Here is a 13,869-nt window from a genome sequence, read left to right on the forward strand (position 1 = left end):
AAGGAGGCCTACTTTCAGATCCTGCACATCAATCAATCAATCAATCAGTCATTTGTTGAGCGCACTACATACCCGGAGGGTCACAAGGCGCGGGGGGAGGCTGATCGAACAGCCAGGACTTTGGTATCCTCCTGAAGGTCAGCAGGTCTTGGGTCTGTTGTAGGCTCAGTGGGAGGGTGTTCCATGTCTTGGCGGGAGGTGGGAGAAGGATCACCCGCCGGTGGTTGTTCTTCGGATGTGCGGGATGGTGGTGAGTGAGAGGTCGGCGGAGCGGAGCTGACGGTTGGGGGTGTAGAAGGAGAGCCGTCTGCTGGGCCGGTCTTGTGGCATACCTGTGTGCGTGGATGAGGAGCTTGAAGGATATCCTCTTGTTGACGGGGAGCTAGTGCAAGTTTCTCAAGTGGGGGGTGATGTGGCCGTGTCGTGGTACATCGAGGATCAGTCGTGCCGAGGCGTTTTGGATGCGCTGTAGTCGATTGAGCTTGTTCGGGGCTCCCGCATAGAGGGCGTTTCCATATTAGAGTCTGCTGCTGACGAGTGCCTGGGTGACTGTCTTTCATGTATCTGTCAGGATCCATCTGTAGATCTTGCAGAGCATGTGGAGGGTGTTGAAGCAGGAGGAGGAGATGGCGTTGACTTGCTTGGTCATTGAAGGCATTGAGTCGAGGATGATTCCCAGGTTACATGCGTGGTCGGTGGGGTCGGGGCTGCCCCCAGTGTCGTTGGCCACCAGGAGTCGTCCCAGGCTGACGGGTTGAAGCGGAGGATGAGGACCTCCATCTTGTCCGAGTTCAGCTTCAGACGGCTGATCTTCTAGTCGGCGACGGCCTTCATTGCTTCATGGAGGTTGGCTTTGGCGGTGATGGGGTCCTTGGTGAGGGAGAGAATCAGTTTGAGTGTCGTCGTCGTAGGAGGTTATGTTGAGGTCGTGCTGTCGGGTGACTTGTGCGAGCGGGCCATGTAAATGTTGAACAGTGTTGGGCTGAGGGAGGATCCTTGGGGTACGCCGCAGATTATCTCGGAGGCTTCCGAATGGAACGGGGGAGGCGGACGCTCTGGGTTCTGCCGGAGAGGAAGGAGGTGGTCCATTCCAGAGCCTTGTCTCGAATCCCTGCGGCGTGGAGGCGTACGCGTAGTGTGCGGTAGCAGACGGTGTCGAAGGCGGCGGAGAGGTCTAGGAGGATGTGCTGCAGTCTCCCCGTTGTCTAGCTGGGTCCTGATGTCGGTGGCAGTGAGGAGGGCGGTCTCGGTGGTGTGGTTGCTGCGGAACCCTGACTGGGAAGGGTCCAGGATTCCGTTCTCTTCGAGGTATCGGGTTAGCTGTCTCTCTTAACAATTTTCTCAATTACCTTGGCCGGGAAGGGGAGCAGAGAGATGGGTCGGAAGTTCTTGAGGTCTCTTGGGTCTGCCTTGGGTTTTTTGATTAGGGCGTTGATCTCGACGTGTTTCCAGCTCTCTGGGAAGGTCGCGGTCTCAAGGGAGAGATTGATGAAGTTGCGTAGGTGGGGTGCGATGGAGCGGCTTGCTTTTTTGAAGACGTGGTGCGGGAACGGGTCTGACGGAGAGCCGGAGTGGATTGTGCTCATGGTCTTGATGGTGTCATTGATGCTCACGCTGGTCCAGGCTAGCAAGGGTACGTGGTCGATGGTGTGCGGAGGGTCTGTTGTGTTGCTGTCTGTTGGGGCTGTCTGGGTGTTGAAGATGTCGTGGATGTCTGCTATCTTGCAGTGGAAGAAGGTGACGAGGGAGTCGCACAGGGCTTGTGATGGCGGGATGTCGTTGGCGTTGGAGCTGGGGTTGGAGAGTTCCTTCACGATGTTGAAGAGCTCCTTGCTGTCGTGTGCGTTGTTGTCGAGGCAGTATTTGAAGGAGGTCTTCTTGGCAGCCCTGATGAGGTAGTGGTGGTCGCGGACGGCGTCCTTGTGTGCTGCGTGGCTGTCCGGAGTTTTGTCACTTTGACATTTCTTCTCTAGTTTCCGGCAGGCTTGCTTGGAATCTAGGAGTTCTGGGGTGAACCAGCTGACCCTCTTGCTGGTGTCTCTGTGTGGGGGTTTCTTCAGCGGGGCGAAGGTGTTGGCGCAGTCCTCGATCCAGCATCTGAGGTTGCGGGCAGAGACGTCGGTGTTGGAGGGTTCGGTGGGTGGGCTGAGAGCGAGGTTTGCATGTAATTGGTCTTCGGTGATTTTGTTCCGGCGGCAGCGGGGGATCTGTTGGGTGCGGTGGTGTGTGGTGGGTTTCTGGAAGGTGAAGTGGATGCAGCGGTGGACGCTCCAGAGGAGCTTGGTGGTGTGGCTGACGGAGACGTGCGGGCTTGAGGACAAGACTGGGTTGGGCGTGTGGCCAGCGGAGTGGGTGGGCGTTGTGACGAGTTGCCTCAGTCCGAGGTTGGCGAGGTTGTCGATCAGAGTGGTGGAGTTGCTGTCGTTGGTTTTCTCAAGGTGAAAGTTCAGGTCTCAGAGGAGGATGTAGTCGGTGGAGGTCAAGGCGTGCGTGCTGATGAAGTCGGCGATGGAGTCACTGAACTGGGGGCGGGGCGCGGGGGCGGTAGACGAGGGTGCAACTGAGGGTGGAGTTGGGGTCAGTGTGGTTCTGGAAATGCATGTGTTCGACGGTGATTAGCGCGTGGTCGGTGCTAGTCGAGACCCTGATGCTGTTCTTTTGGACGATGGCAATTCCTCCTCCGACTCCGTTGGTGCGGTCTCTGCAGGTGATCTTGTAGCCGTCTTGGATGGCTATGGCGATGTCTAGTGCGGAGGAGTTGTTCAACCAGGTCTCTGTCAGGAAGGCGACGTCCGGGGAGGTTGTGTTGAGCAGGTCCCAGAGCTCGACGGCGTGGTTGCATGCTGAGCGGGTGTTTAGTAGTATGCAGCGGAGGTGGTTGAGGTCTTTCTTGGCAGGTGGTTCGTCTGCTCTGTGGCTGGTGTAGCTGCAGTTCCGGCAAGTGAAAGGACCGTGTGTGCGTTTCGGGGCAGCCTTGAAGCAGTTGTGGGGTCGTCCGAGGTTGAGAGCGTGCAGAGTGCTGGCGTCGTAGTGGCGGCGGGCGTCGTGGCGGGGGCCAGGGGATCTGGCGCCGGGCGCGGTCCAGGTTCAGAAGGCTTACTGCGCGCCAGCTGCGTGACTGCGCAGCGGCCGGCATGTATCCGGAGGTGGGAGTGAGGAGCAGCTGGGAGGCAGGGGCCGCGAATGGGCTGTCAGAGGGTGGAAGGAGCCGCAGGGGACGCAGCGGCGTGGGCGGTGAGGGGCGACAAAGGAAACAGAAGGCAAAAGGGCACAACAATTGAGCGGGAAACGAGTGGCACAGAGGGAAGAAAGGTCACAAAAGGGCAAAAAGGTCACAAGAATGCAGGGGGAAACGAGTGGCACAGAAGGCAGAAAGGTCCCAAGAAAGGGCAGAAAGGTCACAAAAAACGGGGGGAAACGAGTGGCACAGACGACACAAAGGTCACAAGAAAGCGCAGAAAGGTCCCAGAAATGCAGGGGCAGCTAAGCAACAGAAGGCAAAAACGGGCAGAGAGACAAGGGGCAGCGATGGGAGCAGAAGGAAGAACCGGGCAGAGAGACACTGGGGCAGAAAGGGGAGCAGAAGGGAAACCGGGCAGAGAGACGCGGGGGCAGTGAGGGGACCAGAGGGAGAGAACAGGCACAGACCACGTACGGGCAGCAGGGGAGACAGACAACAGCAGTCACAGACACAACAATGAAAATGCAGTGACTACAATGGTAGTAATGAAAGAAAATACAGGCAATACAATGGAGGATGAGCAAACCTACGGCCTACCACTGGCCACCAGGGATGAGGCGCAGGTGGTAGCCTGCGGGTGGAGAAGGGCCTCGAACTTCCTCAGCGGCAACAGCTGGGGCAGGGACACACAGGCGGCGTGCATCTCTGGTTCAGGATACGTGGGCAGCATTTTCAGTTCAAAGTGCTACTTTCAGTGTCAAAGCGGCCCCCAGCGTGTTCCTAAAGTACATTGCCATGGTAGTCACTAATCTCAGGAGGTCCGGCATTCACATGTTCCCTTATTCGGATGCCTGGCTGATCAAGTGCACAGATGAGTGACAGTGCCTGGCCATACTCAGGCCACCATAGACCTAATGTACAATCTAGGGTTTACTGTCAGCAAGGTTAAGTCCTACTTTCAGCCTCTTCAGTTTCACAGTTCTTAGGGACAGTACTCAACACAGTCACCGGAACAGCTGATCCCAGCCTAGTAAGGGACCTAGCTTTTAAATCTTTACTGTCTCTTTTTCAGCCATATCACCAGCTGATGGTAAGGACTGTCATGCGCTTCATTGGCATGATGGGCTCTTGTATTACCATAATCCCTCACGCCCGGTACACATGCGCCCATTGCAGGAGTGCCTAGCTGCACAGTAGTCATCAGCAGAGGGTCACTGGAAAAATCTAGTGTAGAACCCATTGCTCTCTGCAGTGTTGGAACAGCTGCAATCTGTTGCAAGGCCGGTCCTTTCTCAACCCAGTACCACAAGTGACCATCACAATGGACGCTTCCCTCACCTGATAGAACCACACTACTAGGGCTTAACAGTTTATGGCTTGTGGCTTGTGGACATGCCCTCAACTGACTATCAATATCGACCACCTGGAGCTACTGGCCATCCAGTTAGCACTCGAAGCTTTCTTCAGTCACATTCAGCACAGAGAGGTCCTCATACTACAAACAACTTGATAACCATGTATTATCTCCAGTAGAAGGGTGGTACACAATCACCACATTTGTCCGCATTAGCTCAAGGCATTTGGCGATGGGCAATTCACCACAGAGTCCATCTACTGGTGGTGTACTTGTCAGAAGCAGACCGCTACTTTGCAGACCGTCTTAGCAGGATGCTGAAACAAGTCCACAAGTGGGTACTACTCCTGCAAGTTATGCTCCCCTACTTCCTTCATTGGGGGTTTCCAGATGTAGGCTTCTTCGCCACTGCTGAAAACGCCACATTCCCAAACCGCCTCTAGGATCCCACACCCACATTTCATGGGCTGTGCGCTATGGATGAAATGATCAGGGATATTTGCCTGCGATTTCTGCCTCTCCCGTGCCTTCCATTTGTGGTTCGCAGGCTTCGGCAAACAACCCTCACTCTAATCCTAGTGGCTCCAATGTGAGCCGGACAGACCTAGTGACCTAGTTCCAAGTTCTACTTGACTTCTTACTAGCGCCACATGAGAGGCTGCCCTGACCTTGTGACCCAGAGCCAGGGCACATTCAGCCACCCAAAGCCCAGGCAACTCAACCTTGCTATTTGGCTCCTGAGGTCATAGAATCGGGCTACCTCAATCTCCCTCCTGAGTGTATGTTCATCCTCAAGGAGGCCCGTAGACCCACCACGCTGGCCTGCTATGCAGCCAAATGGGAAAGATTTGTCCAATACTGTTTCCCTAAAAAGATAGACCCTCTCAAGCTGACTGTTGCAGACCTAGTGTGCTTCATTTACTGATGCCAGGTCTTTTCTACACATCTGTCTGACTGCATTTAGCTGCAGATGCTGCTTATCTCCAGAACAGGGAACATACTTCACTATTCAGGATTCCTGTCTTTACGGCATTCATGAAGGGACTGAAATGGGTCATCCCGCCCAGAGGTCGCAATCTGGAACCTCAAGATTGTTCTCACACAACTCATGGTCCCTCCCTTGAACCTCTTCATTCATGCACTCTACATAACATTACATCCCATGTGTATTTGTAAAGCACACGTTCACCCGAAGGTATCTTGGAGCTGAACAACAGATGTTTCTTGTTACCCAACTCAATGGTACTCATTTTATTGACCTCAGATGGATGAAAGGCTGAGTGGACCCGACGGGATTTGAACCTGTGACCATGAGGTCGAACACAGGCCCCTGCGGTGGAGGCATTCGTCCACTGAGCCACCAGACCCGGCTCTAGAGTTCTGGAAGGTAGCTTTCCTAGTAACCATAACCTCACTCAGATGTGTAAGTAAGCTTCAAGCTCTTACCCTACAGGAACCTTTCTTTCATGTCATCAATGATGGGGTTGTCCTTAAGACCAATCCAAAATGTCTATCTAAGGTGGTGTCTTCTTTCCACCTAAACCAAACCATTGAACTCCCGGGGTTCTCCACACACCCAGACTCCATGGGAGAAAGAGCCCTTCACACTCTAGAAGTTAAGAGAGCCCTCCATGAAACCCAGCAGCTGTTTGTCTCATTCTCAAATCCACACAAGGGGCTTATTCTCTCCAAACCGGGCATAGCCCGGTGGTTGGTCAAATGCATTCAAACTTATTATGCCAAGAGACAATTACCTGCCCTACCCACAAAAGGGGGGCATCCTTGGATTTCCTTGGTAACATCCCTATAGCTGCTATCAGGTCCACCCCATACACTATCACCAAGCCTTAGTGTGTGGACATGTTAGCTTGCCAACAAGGGCCTGGCCCTCCTAAGTACACCTTTCGAGGCAACATCCTCCAGCAATTCACCGCTCCGGGACAACTGCTTTACAGTCGGCACAGAACTTGTGTATCTTCACATGCACTGAGTGGAAAATGTTACTCTGTAAGCATCTGTTTCTGGCATGTAGTGCTGGATATTCACGTGCACCCTCCCTTCCTCTCAGCGGCCTCAGGTTGTTGCAGAGAATCTCTTTTCTAATTCTTTGAATGAACAGCTTTGTCTATTTCCTGTTGCTCCATTTCATCTTCGTTCATTGAGTAAGTAAGGAAGAATTTATTGTTTAGTTAATAAAAACCTTAACAATTTTCACATAAAAAGCATAACTATTTTCATATAAAAAGCATAGTACAGCGTAATCCATAAATTAAAGATCAAGGAGCTTATCGTATAAGATTGATACCTGGTAAATGTCAAACAAAAAAAGGTAAAAGCATCAATTTTGCTATCAGACATAAATTATTCTTCTCCCACGAATTAGGTGTACAAAGATCCAGTTAACACTTCGTTCAGTGGGCAAAGCAAGTTTCTTAAATGCTGAAAGATTAGACTAGACACCTGAGTGCATTACTAGCTTAAGTTGTCAAACAAAGTTCAATCTTGCTTAGCAGCTTCACAAATTTGTTTAAAAAAAATACGTTTGCATGTTAGACACATAAAGTCCCTGGTGCATTAAAGTCCCTGGTGCATTATATATGCATAACTTTAAGTCTCTTGAATTGATGAAAAGCCATAGCAATGAATTAAAAATGTATTTACCAAAATTGGAATGAAAAAAGGGAATGATGTGCATGGGAACATAAATCAACAAGGAGCAAGTCCAGGTCAAAAGCTCTGTGTAAGTAAGGGGCCGTGCTGTACTCAATTGATCTTTGCACAACGTAATGGTATTTTTCTGTTGGGGTTGTGCTCCAGCTTATGGCGTTGAGTCCTAATCATTCCCATGTCCTAAGCGGCTGTGTCGGAGCCCCGATGTGAGGAGCGTAAGGCTTAGAGGACCCACGCGACCCAGAGGTGGGAGTGGGGGTGGGGGAAGGTTCCTGATTTAAAGGGGTTCTGAAAGGTTTGAATGAATGAATGAATGACTACGCATTTGTATAGCGCATGGCTACCCGTGAGCATCCCAGTGCTTCAGATAAACCCAGTCAGTCCTCAACGGCTTATGAGAACAAACATGTTTTCAGCAGCTTTCTAAACTTCAGATGATTTGCTTCCAGCCACAAGGAGTCAGGAAGCTGGTTCCAAAATTTTGCTCTTTGTAGGAAGAATCGTCTGCCACCTGAGCGGGTTCTTTTTATTTTAGGTACCATGAGAAGATTTCTACTGCTGGACCTTAAGGTCCTCGGAGTATAGTAGGGTTGAAACAGGGGTTGCAATACGATCGGTCCAGATGTTCTCATCGCTTTGTGTGCAATCGTCATTGCCTTGAACCATATCCTTTGTTGCACTGGTAACCAGTGCAGTTGACTTATTGCCGCTTTAGCAGAGCTCCTCCGGGGCAGGTCTAGCAGCAGCCTAGCCGCGCAATTTTGAACCGTTTGCAAGATCTTAATCTTTCCCTGTGGAGCCCCCAGGTAGATTGCATTTGCATAATCTAGCCGGGATAAGATCAAAGCTTGCACCAAGAGGCGCCTGGCTTCGAATGTGAGGAGCTTGAGAATCTTCCTTATCACTCTCATTAGGGCGTAGCAGATGGCTGCTACCTTACGCGCTTGCACCCGAAAGCTAAGTGTAGGGTCCAACCAGACTCCTAAGCTTTTAATTTGTTCCTTGGGCAAAGGGGGCTGGTCAAGATTAATATGCCACCAGGCGTTAACTGATAAGGGAGGGTTGTGTCCCAGCATCATGACCTATGTCTTTGTGCCATTCAGCTTCAAGATAGAGGTGTTCATCCAGTTGCACACTTCCACTAGGTAGGTAGAGAGATTTTCGCTGGTAGATTCCTGGCCCGAGAGTGACATTATTAACTGGGTGTCATCGGCATAGGTGACCAAATGTACTCCCCAGGGCAACACCACCTCAGCCAAAGGTCTCATGTAGATGTTAAACATGGTGGGGCTGAGGGAGGAGCCCTGGGGGACACCGCACTGCAGAGGGACTTGGGTTGAAATAGCATCTTCCTCAAAGATGGCAAAAGTTCTGCCAGGGATGAAGGAGTCCAGCCATCTGAGTGCCACACCTTCCACGCCTACGTCACTCAGTCTTTGCTTCAGAATAGAGTGATTAACAGTGTCGAAGGCTGCGCTCAGATCTAATAGCATAATAGCAGCACAACTTCCTCCATCTACTATTTTCCTTGCTTCTTCGAACACTGCAATCAGGGCGGTCTCTGTACCCTGTTTCCGCCTGAAGCCCGTCTGGGTGGGGTGTAAGATTTTATTATTCTCCAAAAAGGAGGACAGTGCGGTATTTACAGGTTTCTCCGCTACCTTACTAATTCCTGGTCGCAAGGAGATTGGCCGATAGTTTGCCCAGTCCTCTGGGTCCAGGTTCGTTTTTTTCAGTAGGGCCTTCACTCTCGCTTGTTTCCAGGAAGGATGGACAATACCTGCTGGTAGGGAGGAGTTAATCAACTCTGTTATAACTGGGATCACTGTCTCTGATACCTTCATAAGGATGGTGGGAGGGGCAGGGTCTGCGGGAGAGCCAGACTTAATGCCACAGAGGAGTTACTTCACCATCTGATAGTCAAGGGGAGTAAACTCCTCGAGTCTGGAACTCCTTACAGGCCGAGACAAAGATGATGGTATATCGGTCTGTTGAAAAAGGGAGTAAATGTTTGCGACTTTGGATGCAAAAAATATTGCTAGTTCAGCGCATCGTTTTTGTGCGAGGAGCTGGTCCCTAAGTAGACTGGGGGGTAATTAAAGTTTTAAAAAATTAAAAAATTTCCCGCAGTGAATTTGCAGCTTTAGGGATCTTCCCTTGATAGTAGTTGGACTGCGTTGCTTTTATTTGGTTTTTATAAGTCCGGAGTGCGGCTCTGTAGCGTTCTTTATTATCCTCCAGAGTAATTTTTCCTGCAGTTCCTTTCCAGTCTTTTCCAGTTTAGTTTCAGTGCCTTAAGTTCAGGTGTATACCAGGCCTTTTTATTCATGCCATTATGATGACCGATTTCCACTTTAGGTAAAGCAGCGTCAAATGAGGTCTCCAACCATTTGTTAACAAGGGAGTCTGCTACCTCTGGGTCTCTGTTATTGGCTGGCACTGTTTTATTCAGGTTCATACTCCATTCCTCAGTCGGTAGCTTGGACCAGATACGTGCAGTTCTCTTGTTAATAGTTGCTGGGGTTACCTGCTCCCTGGGCGCCCATAGAAAAGATAGTTGCGAGTTGTCTGACCACGGGACCATTACAGATTCATTGAATGTAAGATTGACCAAATTCGTGAGAAAATGGTCAAGGGTATGTCCTGCTATGTGAGTAGGGCCTTTTACAATTTGTACTAGCTGAATTGCCTTCAGTCCTGTCGTTATATTCTGACTTGCGGGTATATCTGGGTTATCCACATGGATATTGAAGTCCCCAAAAACTGAAAAATTGGGGGAGCGACTAACGTAGTTCAAAGCAATATTTGGAAGCTCTTCACAAAATGTAGTATGGGCTCCTGGAGGGCGATATAAGAGTATGCCCGAGAAAGTAAAGGTAGGGGAGAAGGAGATAACAAAAGACATACTTTCAGAGTCAGGAATAGGGCAGGGCAGGCTCCTGCAACCATAGTTATTTTTATAGATGATGGCAATGCCCCCACCCCTCCCATCCCTACGATCTTGCCTACAGATGGCATAATGCGAGGGTACTGCCCGAAGAATGTCAGGGTCTGAGGAGGAGTTTGTCCATGTCTCAGTTAAGAACAAGACATCAAAGTCCTTGTCTTCCAGTAACATGGCAACCTCCGTGGCATGCTTTGGTAATGAGCGACAGTTAAGCAACACTAAGGCAAAGGGCTTAGTTGCGCAGCGAGTTAATAAAGTGGGCTTATCCACATTAAATGTGAAATCACAGCAGGGGCAGGGCTTTTAGGAAAAAATTCCTGGTAGTACGTTCGTGCATTTCAACCCTTCTCCTAATCTAATAAGCTGTTCTGTATTGTAACATCGCTTTTCCTCACCTCGCATGGTATGTGTAGGGTGACTGGCCCTTGGGCCCGACTTGGCCCGGACGGGCCCAGACAGGCTTTCCTTAGGCACTCCTTTGGCGCGGGAAGGGCGTGTCCGCCCAGCGGGTCCGCTGCGCAGACGAGAGCCCATCAGGTTTTAAGCGTTTCTCGGCACAGAGCGCCTAAATGTCTAGACTGCTGGCCTACTGGCCACAATTCCCCTAAGATGGCCGCGCTAGTTTCCCGTCCGCCTCCGTGTCTGCTCAGCACCTAGGTCGGCTGAGTGCTAGGAGTACGGCGGTAGAATTAAAAATTCTAAATGCCAACAGAAATGATTCAGTGATTATAAAAAACAGGGAATAACAGGGCAATTCAAATTAAAAATGATATGCTTTTAAAATCAGCAGAGCACATACAGAGGTCACATTAAATCGCGCAGTGCAAGTCAGCTCCCGGCTTCCGCCTCAGGAGGAGGCGGCTTGCTGATAAGGTTTAGGGACAAAGGACCTTGGTGTAAGTGCTTATGGTCCACTGCGCAACGGCTTTTTATGGTTGCAGTGGTTACTGATCGCTAGTTCTCTGAATTATTTTCCCCTGCCTCCTCCATAAAACATACGAAGCGGCACACCAGCTGTATGTCTCAGCCTGCCAGGCATGCCTTCACTGCTTGTCTGCAGGAACTTATCTCCTTGTTTTTAAAGATAGGTTTCAGTAGCAGTCGGCGTTCAAGTTGTAGTTCCCCACAGATTCATAATAGGTTAATACGCTCTCTTCCGCTTACCCACATAGGCGGCAGTTGGTCGATGTCAGTAATCGTTTCCAAGGGGGAAGGTGCAGCAAGATTGGTAAGATGCCGACTCAGAAGCAAATATATTTTTCTTTTGTTTTGTTGAAACCAGCACCTAAAAAGGATTGTGGAAGTGGCCTGACGTAGCTCTGCAGGACAAACCATCCATGTGCCCTATCTTTAAGTGCTGCCTTGTCTTCCACTATAGCCAGTTCGGTAAGTAGGAAAATCTAACAGTGGAGCTGATGCCAATGCGCATTACCTAATATGAGAAGTCGCTGTACCTTTCAACTCAAATGACTTTTTCAAAGAAAAACAATTTGCAGCTGTCATACCCCAACCCTGCATTGTAATAACATGCATACTATATGTTATGTTATGTTATAAGTGACTTGTAGCGCGCTCGATTACTCATGAGTGTCCTGGCGCGGAGTGAACTACTGGTTGAAAATAAATTAAATGAGCTGATTAAAGAGATGCGTTTTAAGTAGTTTCTTAAAAATGCGGAAATCCTGAGTGTGGCGCAACAATACAGGAAGACTGTTCCACAGAATAGCAACCTTAACTGAAAGTGATTGACCCCCCATCCTAGAACGGCAGAATCGGGGAGTGATCATCAGAGGGTGGGAAGCAGAGCGTAAAGAAAGGTGGGGGATGTAAAAGGCCACGCGCTTCTTAATATAGGACGGTCCTGAGTCATGCAAGGCTCTATGGGCTAAAGTAAGGGCCTTAAACTGCACCCGCTGGATCACGGGAAGCCAGTGGAGATCACGCAAATGTGACCTTACACTGCATCTCTTAGAGATGTTGAAAAGGAGTCTGGCCAGCGCGTTCTGGATCAGTTGAAGTTTATTCATCAGCTATCCAGGGATGCCGATGAATAACACGTTGGCATAGTCCAAGCGGGACAAGATAAGTGACCGCGCCACCATTTCTTTCGCCGGCTGCGGTAGCGTAGGGAAAAACCTGATCAGTGACTTAAGTGTGCCAAAACAGACACCCGTAAGTCTCTTAATATGTTCAGAAAACCGGAGATCTTTCCCGAACCAAACTCCCAAGTTCTTAACCGAACCACCCTCAGATAGTGGGCGGGGGAAGTCCGGAGGCCACAAGGCTTCTGTAAAGAGCGGGGGGAAATAAACATGCAGCAGTATCTCAGATTTCCCCTCGTTGCACTTGAGTTTAGCCTGCACCAGCCATGTGAACATGGCTGCAAGGCAACTATGAACTGCCCCGTGCTCAAGTCAGAGCCATTCCAAGTAAATAGAAGCTGGGTGTCGTCAGCGTGAGCCATGCTTTTGGCACCCAGCTCTAAAGCCAGGGAGATCAACGGGGTCAGATAGATATTAAAGAGCAAAGGGCTCAAAGTCGAGCCCTGGGGAATTCGTCGATACTTCCCTAGCCGAAGATGAAAAAGGAGGCATCCAGAAAGGATTCTAGCCAGGCCCATACTGCACCAGAGATGCCAATGGAAGAGAGACGGGCATGGAGAAGCTGGTGAGGTACCGTGTCAAAGGCGGCAGAGAGGTCCAATAAAATCAGAGCCGCTCTGCCGCCCCCGTCCTAATCACCTCTGCCATATGCCATATATATCAGTACTACATGCCATGAATTATGCTTAGAGGGTAAGTAACCTCTTCCTTATAATTCATATCCATAGTTTTGATAATCATTGAAATTGAGTTATTACAGAGCTCGCCTTACTTTTTCCCGGGTTTGTACTACAAAAATAGCACAGAAGTACACAAGTACATACATTGCATGTGATTGCTAGGTTTGCTTTGTGTCATTTTAGTGAAAATGCAAAACTATACCGAATAAAGGCCACTAAAGTCAACTAAAGTATAATATGTTTTTCTCAGATCTGAACTATACATTATCACAGTTGGTTAAACAAATTAATGTTTGATTTTGGCATCAATTTCCAATAATTTTGAAAGTTTGCTAGCATAAAAACCCATTGTCAAGCACTTAACATGGCATGACTCGCCTCACTAATTTACTAACAGCATGCAATAGAGCAGGCCTCTCCATGGAGTACCTCTCCAGTTTCCTATCAGTAGCTCTCCTGTGTGCAGCCCAGCTTCTGGTTATTTGAATTAATATGTGTGCTCCACAATTTTAAAAGTGTGTATTCGAAATGAAAATGTGTACATTTTCAGAAATCCTGAGCTGATGTTTGTAGAAAGGTGACTGAATTTCCAAAATGTATTTAAAGCTGATATTTCGGTGGCTGTTTATCTGTGTTTGGTGAAAATTGTACTTATGATATTACCTTGGTGTGAGGCGCATTGCAGCTATGGCTGCTATGTTTTACCCTTTAGAGGCATTGGACACTGACAAATCTTTGTTTTTAGATTACTTCTGGTGGCCGTGCCTGATAAACTGAGGTGATCACTGCTAGTAATCTTGCATATGGTAACTGCTAATGCAATCCTGTCTGATGTGGTCTCTATTACAGCACTACAAATATGAGTAGTTTGGGGTGGTTTTCATTAAACATAAGTAGCTCTTATTACAAAAAATGTTGGATACCTCTGTAATAGA

At 49.3% G+C, this 13,869-nt stretch overlaps 1 protein-coding gene across 4 annotated transcripts in view; it reads left to right on the forward strand.

Moving 5' to 3' along the window:
- The window catches only part of SLC5A6 (solute carrier family 5 member 6), a 327,265-nt gene that overhangs the window by 221,466 nt on the left and 91,930 nt on the right, over positions 1-13,869 (forward strand). The window lies entirely within an intron of this gene.

Source organism: Lissotriton vulgaris, chromosome 6 (genome assembly GCF_964263255.1).
Source record: "Lissotriton vulgaris chromosome 6, aLisVul1.2, whole genome shotgun sequence".
Lineage (NCBI taxonomy): Eukaryota > Metazoa > Chordata > Amphibia > Caudata > Salamandridae > Lissotriton > Lissotriton vulgaris.